Below are 8,887 nucleotides of genomic sequence, written 5' to 3'. Positions count from 1 at the left end.
TCATCATAATTTCTAGAAATTGATTTTATCTCTACCACAGGACTTTATTCTTGGTAGTTGAAGGCATATAGATATTTTCCCAGGAAGTAGAAACTTGGGTTTGTGCTGAAGCAAGCCTCATCTAACAGAGTCATAGTCATATGAAATATATAGCAATTAAGAGATCTTGGACCTAGTTTTAATATCTTATACATGTGACTTCAACAATTAAAAACACACACACATTTTTGCCTTTTTTCTCAGGCAATACTGCATTTTATTTGTTGCAAAATTGATGTTGTCACGAAAGAGACAGAAAATACTAATGGTTGAAGGAGCACTTTGGAGAAAATATCTATGTTTAAAGTACAGAATGACATCTGATAAATATATTAATAGAAAGATTAGGGAGGAGGCTGGACGATGGGATATTAAATTAAGAATCAGTAGAATGCTTGCTCACACCATTTGAATGCAATTTTAGATTTTTTTGCAAATAAATACGAAAAGTAAATGTAACAACGTCTTAAGATTATTTTTCACATTTTAGTATTGTTGCATTTGATAACAACTCTACAAATATGCCAACTAGGTGTTGTCTTCTTAAAATATACCACTTGGCTTCCATTGCAAATTCTGGAAATGTTGCTAAGACTAGATACCAATGCTTTTGAAGATCTCTGATGCAATCTGTTACAAACATTACTTGATAAGAGAAAAAAGTATTTGGCCACCACTGGGTAAGGGAAGAACATAAGTATTTATCTACTGTGAAGTATTTGAAAAAATGATTATTTTCTTTGAAAAAAATATTTTAGTTGTCAAAGATAAATTATTACACATAGAATCAGATTCTTTATGCTATTTGTTTATCTTATTTAGATGGAATAATTTATTACAACAAACAAAAATGAAAAGCATATTCAAAATAAGAAAATGTTCTACAAAAATCATACATATCTATATTTTATATTTTGGTATATCTTTCAAACAAATAGCACACACTATATCCAGACTTTAACAGATTGTTCCCCTAAGATCATATCAAGGATATGTACATAACTTTCATAATGTTAATTTTAATCAGTGCATGTTCTTTTTTAATATTTATCATAATTTATTTAAATAATTTATCTTGACTCTATACATCTGTTTCCAAAGATTTTCTCCTATGGTACATAATAACTTGATAATCACAATTTTAAGAGGTTTTGGCCCTCACTTGCTGATAATCACCTGCCTCAATGTGCACGCTCCCTGCCACTGCCTTACAGAAATGGTTTGATTATTCACAGTCTCTCACCAAATGAGACCTGTGTCCAGGGTACTAGCTTCTCCTGTCACTTGGGCTTATGCTAAAGATGTGAAATTTGGTGTAGAAGCCCGAGCCTTAATGCTTCAAGTTATATGACTTTAAGCCTATGCTCTAGCTGTTACAATGGAGCCAAAGAGAAGAATAGTGATTATTGAACAGAGTTGGGGAAGACCTAAAGTAACAAAAGATGGAGTGATTGTGGCACACTCAATTAACTTAGAAGATAAATATGAAAATATTGGAGCTAAACCTGTTCAAGATGTTTCCAATAACAGAAATGAAGAGGTTGAGGATTGCACCACCACTGCTACTGTACTGGCATGCCCTATTGTCAAAGAAAGAGAAAAATTAGCAAAAGTGCTAATTCAGCGGAAATCAGGAGACGTATTATGTTAGCTATTGATTCTGTAATTGCTGAACTTAAGAATCAGTCTAAACCAATGACAACTCTTGAAGAAACTGCTCAAGATGCTACAATTTCTGCAAACAGAGAGAAAGAAATTGGCAACATATTTCTTATACAGTGAATAATGCTGGAAGAAAGGGTCTCATCACAGTAAATAATGGAAAAACATTGAATGATGAACTAGAAATTATGGAAGGCATGAAGTTTGATCAAGGCTATATTTCTCCATACTTTATTAATACATCAAAGGTGTATTTTACTGTGAATAATAGTATGTGAATTTCAGTATGTGTATGTTCTATTGAGTGAAAAGGAAATTTCCAGTGTCCAGTCCATTATACCTGGTCTTTAAATTGCCAGTGCTCAAACCCTTGGTCATAACTGCTGAAAATGTTATATGTTTTGAACAGTATAAAAGTTGGCCTTTAGGCTGTAACTGTCAAAGCTCTAGGTTTTGGTGACAATTGAAAGAACAAGCTTAAAGATAAGACTACTGCTATTAGTGGTGAAGTGTTTGAACAAGAGGGGTTGACCCTAAATCAGGAAGTTGTTGAGCCTCATGACTTAGAAGAAATTGGAGAGGTCATTGTGACAGAAGATGATGCTATGCTCTTAAAAGGCAATTATGGCAAGGCTCAAATTGAAAAGTGTATTCAAGACACTCGGCCAGTTAGATGTCACAACTAGTAATACAAAAAGGAAAAACTGGGCCAGACGCAGTGGCCCACGCCTGTAATACCAGCACTTTAGGAGGCCAAGGCGGGTGGATCACGAGATCAGGAGATCGAGACCATCCTGGCCAACATGGTGAAACCCCGTCTCTACTAAAAATACAAAAATTAGCTGGGTGTGGTGGTGCATGCCTGTACTCCCAGCTACTCAGGAGGCTGAGGCAGGAGAATGGCGAGATTTTTTTTTTAACAAAAGTGGAAGAAAAAGTTCAATAAAAAACATTTGCTTTAAAGTGGTAGCCATATGCAATAACTAAAAGCCTTCAGGCAAGCTACATTCCCCATTATTGTAACTCATCACAGATTGTAGTAATATCCATTATCTTTTTCCTCCTCTGCTACAAGTTCTAGATTACCCTCTGTAATGGTTAATATTGAGTGTCAACTTGATTGGATTGAAGGATGCAAAGTATTGTTCCTGGGGTATGTCTGTGAGGGTGTTGCCAAAGGATACTAACAGTTGAGTCAGTTGACTGGGAAAGGCAGACCCACCCTCAATCTGGATGGGCACAATCTAATCAGCTGGCAGCAAGGCTGGAATAAAGCAGGCAGAAGAATGTGGACAGACTAGACTGGCTTAGTTTTCCAGCCTACATCTTTCCCACATGCTGGATGCTTCCTGCTCTCGAACATCGGACTCCAAGTTTTTCAGCTTTTGGACTTTTGGACCTTTGACTGCAGACCAAAGGCTGCACTGTCTGCTTCCCTACTTTTGAGGCTTTGGAACTCCTACGGGCTCCCTTGCTCCTCAGCTTGCTGACGTCCTATTGTGGGATTTCTCTTTGTGATCGTGTGAGTCAATACTCCTTAATAAACTCCTTTATACATATATCTATTCTATTAGTTCTGTCCCTCTAGAGAACTCTGACTAATATATCCTCAGACTTGGTGAGCAATTAGTTTGGTCTGAGCTGCTTCCTGTTAATGGATATTAAGACCTTAATCCCACAAGAGACAAAATTCTTCATTATCATGACCTTAAATGTGCACATTTTGAACCTTCCTTGAAATGTCCAAGGGACACATGGAATGTAAGCTTCTTCGGCTTGTCACTCATATAACCTATTCCAGCTTTGAGTCTCACATTTTTTTTTTCCAGAGTACCTTGACTTTGACAAAGGAGATCTGTGAAGACTTCATAGGTCTGTCACTTTTATATTTTGAACCTTGGCCTGATTTTCAGCACAGACTTTTCTGTGGCTACAGAAGATCATAATCTGCTTAAAAGTTACCTTAGAGACCTTATATCCTCCTCAGTATGCATTTAGTTGAATGTTGCTGCTCTGAGTCTAACATTTTAATTTTTAAAAATGTTCCAATCAGTTAAACAAAGTCAGCGTGTCATCTTTACTTCTTTCTCCCATACAGGTCAAGTGCCCAGCAAATGAGCATCACAATGGCTTACTTTCCTATTTACACCATCCTCATTAAGCACAAGTAAAAGTCACAATACTTGTATTACACTGAATGCCAGACTTTACCACCACACACTTACCTCCTTCACACATGAATTACTAAGGAGCTCAGCTCAGCTCCTTAGTAATTCATGTGTGAACTCTGATCCTTAGGATCTACTTTTTAGGGCCATTTCTGGTTCCAACTCTCTTCACATAGGTTATCTACAAAGTAGAGTGTGAAGTAGAGGACTTATGTGCTTTTCTTTTACTTACTAAGATGTATAAATCCAAGGAGGAGTAAGGACCAATGATACAATGTTGAGCTTTTTAATATCTTGCTCTATCCCAAAGAACCTACATAAAATGCATTTTGGAACTCTCAAATACATTCTAGAACAAGCAGCATAGGATCCTGACATATAGCAAGGCATGTCAGGTGGTGACTAGGTAGACTACAGCCCATGTAGAGTGGCTTACCACAGCAACATTTGGATTACCAGAGGGAGGGGGAAAAAGGAGATCAGAAATGGTATAAAACAGGTGTCCCATAAAGTGGCTTTTAAGTTACAGAGTTTTACATTGCAGAAACAAAAACTGAGTTGGATTAGACAATGATTAATATTACCAATATTTTATTAAAATAAATTTAAATCTTATCCCAAGGCATTCTCCATGTGGTATGGATGGATTGAAACAGTTCTATAAATACATTATTAAAAAACTTTCTTATTCAAAATACCTGTGAATAAAAATGAAGAAAGATGGCTACATGGAAGATTTTATTAAAAAGTATAGCTTCCACACACATTAGAACAAGTTACACCAAAGAAAGATAGCAGGCAAAATGAGAGCAAAAGAAGGACATTATATATTTAAAAACCTTGTACAATGTTAAAAAGTTTATAAGAGTAGGCTATATTCTCAAATAGTGTTATGTTAAAAAATTCAATAATCCAGCCAGACTATTAATTTAAATTTTTATTTTGTAAATGAATAACATTAAACAAAAGAGTGAAACTCCTCCACATTTATAGTACTAAAAAGCAAAATTAGATATTACAAATTGTGGGACTAATTGTGTTTACATTTAATCAGTGTTAAATGATGAATATTAATAAGGAGATAAAATACCACTTTTTGAATTGTATTCTTACGGCCATGCTTTAACTCTATACTATCCCCCTACTTTGATTGTATGTTTGCCAAAATTATTAGATTATTTGTATAACATTAACATTCTACTTCCAAAAATAAATACAATAGAAAATTTTAAGCAAATAGGTAAGTCAAAATAAAAATGTTTCTACAAATGTCCATGTACAGGCAAGCATGGCAGAAAAGAATGCTTATAGAGGAGAAAATTCTCATCTCCTGGACCACCCTGGATGGTTCTGTGTAAACCACGCACATTTGACTAGGATTCATTTGCTCATGAAATCAATTAATCTGTTATCCTATTTTTGAAGCAAAATATTATATGATTAAATGTTAGAAGTTACTGCTCTCTTAAAAATTCTGTTACAACATAATTTATATCTTACCATTAAAATTTCAAAAACCATTTGTTAATCAGAAGATCTCTCCAGATCTCATTTCATACTTTAGCACATGGCAATACTACATATGTCAAACAAAAGAGTTATATCTCTATCTCTATTACAATCATGACCAAAACCTGCCTCACACTTATTTATAGGAGAGTCGAGTGGGGACATTCTAAATCCTTCACTGTACTTTAAACACAAACATCAGTGGGGTTTGAAGATATTATTTGATGTAAGTTTTTACCAATTAAATGTAAATTCCTGTGGAGGATCAGTATATTGTTTTTTCTCTTTCATTAATCATTAAAAATGAAGGTCCCTTACTATAAAATCTTTCTAAATACAGGTTTTCACCATACTTTACCACAATACAGTCAAAAGATTCCAGTTAATAACTCACATACATCTCATTTAGAATGTTCGATGTAAATTATCACCATTAATGATGTAAGTGACATATTAACACAAAGAACACAAACAAATTAAAATTAGAAGACACATTTCATAGAGAGAAAGCATTCTTGAGGCTGTTAGCTAAGTCCATGAGAGAGAGTGAAGGTAGGAAAAAATGCAGAACAGTTAAGTGAGAAGAAAAAGTAGTTGTAACAGAGTCAAGGGAAAAGAACAACCAAAGTAGGTAGTACAGAAGCACCTGGATTCCCTCCCGAGTATCTTAACCACGTATTAAAATATAAATATTTGAACTAATGGTGACAATTATTTGACTCCAATCATTTTAGGCTCTGTTTCTCGCCTCTTTCCCTCAAAGTATTAACTCTGTTAGGTTGTCTCAACATCCACTATTATACAACTCACTCATTTACACATTTAAAGCCTCTGGACTATTTTTTCTTCCATTTAAGTTTCTCTCTCAGTATAGGCTTAGAAACAGCTCACCTTTTTGCCTAATTTGGAACAGTTTCATACGTGGCTTCTCTTCCAGGTCCCTGAACGTGGGGGTCTTGAAAACTTGTTTATATTAGTGAGGTTAGCATGAATGGCTTCCCGGACAATCCTCACCTCCCTGTCACTCCACTGTTTGAATGATCCTGCCCACAGTCCAGGCATGTTGGGAAGATGAACATCCATCAGGGATTGTTATCCACCCCAATGCTGTGTGTTTTGAGAAGAAAAGATTCCATTCTCCCACTCTGATCCAGATCAAAGTAGATAATAGGTAGAAGCTTTAAGGCTTAGGGCACCTGAAAATCTGACACAGACTTTTTCTGTGGGGAGGGCTGAAACTCATGGTAAAAGAAGGTAGCTGTGAAAAAGAGAAGACAAAATACATCAGTGAAAATGTCTGGAATTCCCATGATGCCGGGCACTGTAAGACACTGACCTTGTGAGTATTATGGAAAGGCCCCCCGTCACAGGCATCAGTATTGTTTGGATGGGTGTATGCAGAAGGGTCTGAATCAGGTGTTAGGCACAGATGGCTGTAGGAGGTAGGCATGTGAATGGTGTGGGCAGGGGAAAGGGTTTGAGAATGCTACAAGCAGAAAGGGGCTCATAGAAACAATTCTCATGTTCTTCTGATAGGCACATGAAAGCTTCCTGTTGTTAACTGTAATGGGATTCCATGGCAATCATATGCTATTGCTGCAAAGAATATCTTGAATTAAATATATCACTTAGGCTTTAATTTATATCCCATATATTAGCATAGCATTATAATTTATATCAGATATTTGAAATTGGATGTCTGTGTTAAATTTAACTTTACTGGCTATTGAGTAATAAAATTGATTAAGAATTTTTAAAAATCACCAGGAAGGTTTTATAAGTTGATTGTTATTATTATCATAATATTTTTAAACTACTCCCATTAACACATATGTTATCCAATATAGTGAAATCTCAAAGCAATTGACCTAACTATATCTAGTGTTCGTTAAAAGTCTCAAATGTGTGGAAAACATTGTGGCAAGGAAAAAGTTATTAGTAGCACAGCACTCTTTTCCTTTTCAGAACTTACCAAATTGTAAGTATTACTCAATTTTTATTAATTGAAAGAATTATCTGTATCTTAATTTTAAGTAATGTTGTTTATGCTTTTACGCCTAAAGCCTCTGTATTGAATAGCATACATTTCTACAACCTCCCTGAGATATAATTTGATTCAAATTCTGTGCATCAATTTTTGTCATAATAATTATGCCTGATCCTATGCTCATCCAGCTGATTAACAGCATAGAGGATGAGCATGATGACACTGGCACCTTGATTGGATTGTTTACCAGAAGGATATATAACAGTGAATGAAGGGCAGAAGTTCTCCAACAAATGCAGTGATATTAGACATGTAAGGATGTGAGTGGGGAAAAGAGTCAGGCAATCAAGAATGGCGTTGGTGTTTAGTCAAGCGCTCTCACCTCTGGTCTCCAAGCCAATAACCTACATATCAAGAATTCACTCATAATGTAGCTTGTTCCCACCACCACTAAGGAATGAAATAGTAGAGAAACATAAAGAATAGAAGTTACATTACACATTCAAAGTAGAAACATTTCACAGAGACAAAGCTCTGCTGCTTCGGATAAGCAAAATAAAGTCTTATTCATGTGAGGACTCTTCTCTGAAATAATGGGGAAGAACGCAGAAAGAAGGTAGACATAGAGCAGGTAGAAACAGCAGGAAAGAGCATGACCCCCAGCACAACTCGAATAGAACTAATTGTTCCGAAGAAGCTAAGATTAAGCACTCTATGATTATATGAATATAAATGAGTATATAGGTACATATTTTATGGTAGAATAACATTTCAACTCTAACTGTAGAAAGAATAATTTAACAAGGACAATAAAAGAGTTCCATTTCCTGAGCTATTTAAAGTGCCATCTGAGTCATCAGGCAGCAATGCACTTTGTATTTCCTAAAGGACAGAGCATGTACTCGATAAAGGATCGTTGACTCATGAAGCAGTTACCAAAGTTAATCTTCTGGCTTCAGAAAGAGATTTCACAGATTGTCTATCAAATAGAATAAGTAGATGGGGCCACCCTCTCAGTAATTCATTTGCCCCAGCTAATTCAATGACTTTTTTTTTTCTCTCTGATAGATGAAAACATATAGTCAAGGCCAAAATACTTTTTTTTCAATATCAAAAGCATACTGCACATAAAAGTGGATAATGCACATTAAATGACATATTTCTATGGCTTTTAGTTTCAAGACTACTTTCTTGTGCTCTATTTGACCTCACATCTCGTAGTCACAGCATTGCTATGACTAGCAAATGGTCCTTTTTTATTGCTATAATCATTGAGGCTATACCATATGCTTTCTAAAGGATGAACATGAAAATAGTAAAACTAATTATTTAAATTAGTTTCAGGGATACTGTTCTTGGCATGGAATAGACTTCATGAATCTTTTGCAGCTATTTCAACTCACAATGTGCCAGCTTCTGTAGATTTAACTCTCAACCTATCCTATATTTTCTTGACCTTGACCGCTTATTAACATTTTATGATTCTGGAATAGTACTTACTCCATAATAACCATACTCTTTT

At 35.4% G+C, this 8,887-nt stretch overlaps 1 long non-coding RNA gene and 1 pseudogene across 1 annotated transcript in view; one reads left to right on the top strand and one right to left on the bottom strand.

The window, feature by feature from the left end:
• Positions 1-1,255: 1,255 nt before the first annotated feature.
• Positions 1,256-2,436, top strand: LOC100612282 (60 kDa heat shock protein, mitochondrial-like; annotated as a pseudogene).
• A 2,377-nt stretch (positions 2,437-4,813) lies between these two features.
• LOC134810022 (uncharacterized) overlaps positions 4,814-8,887 on the bottom strand; it is a 51,156-nt gene continuing 47,082 nt past the window's right edge. Inside the window, exon 3 of the long non-coding RNA XR_010157088.1 lies at positions 4,814-6,636. This is a non-coding gene — a long non-coding RNA (uncharacterized LOC134810022). The remainder of the gene's footprint in view (positions 6,637-8,887) is intronic.

The sequence above is a fragment of the Pan troglodytes genome, chromosome 4 (genome assembly GCF_028858775.2).
Source record: "Pan troglodytes isolate AG18354 chromosome 4, NHGRI_mPanTro3-v2.0_pri, whole genome shotgun sequence".
In the NCBI taxonomy this organism is placed as follows: domain Eukaryota; kingdom Metazoa; phylum Chordata; class Mammalia; order Primates; family Hominidae; genus Pan; species Pan troglodytes.
Note: the sequence above shows the minus strand (reverse complement) of the source record. Positions and strands in the feature narration are given on the sequence as shown.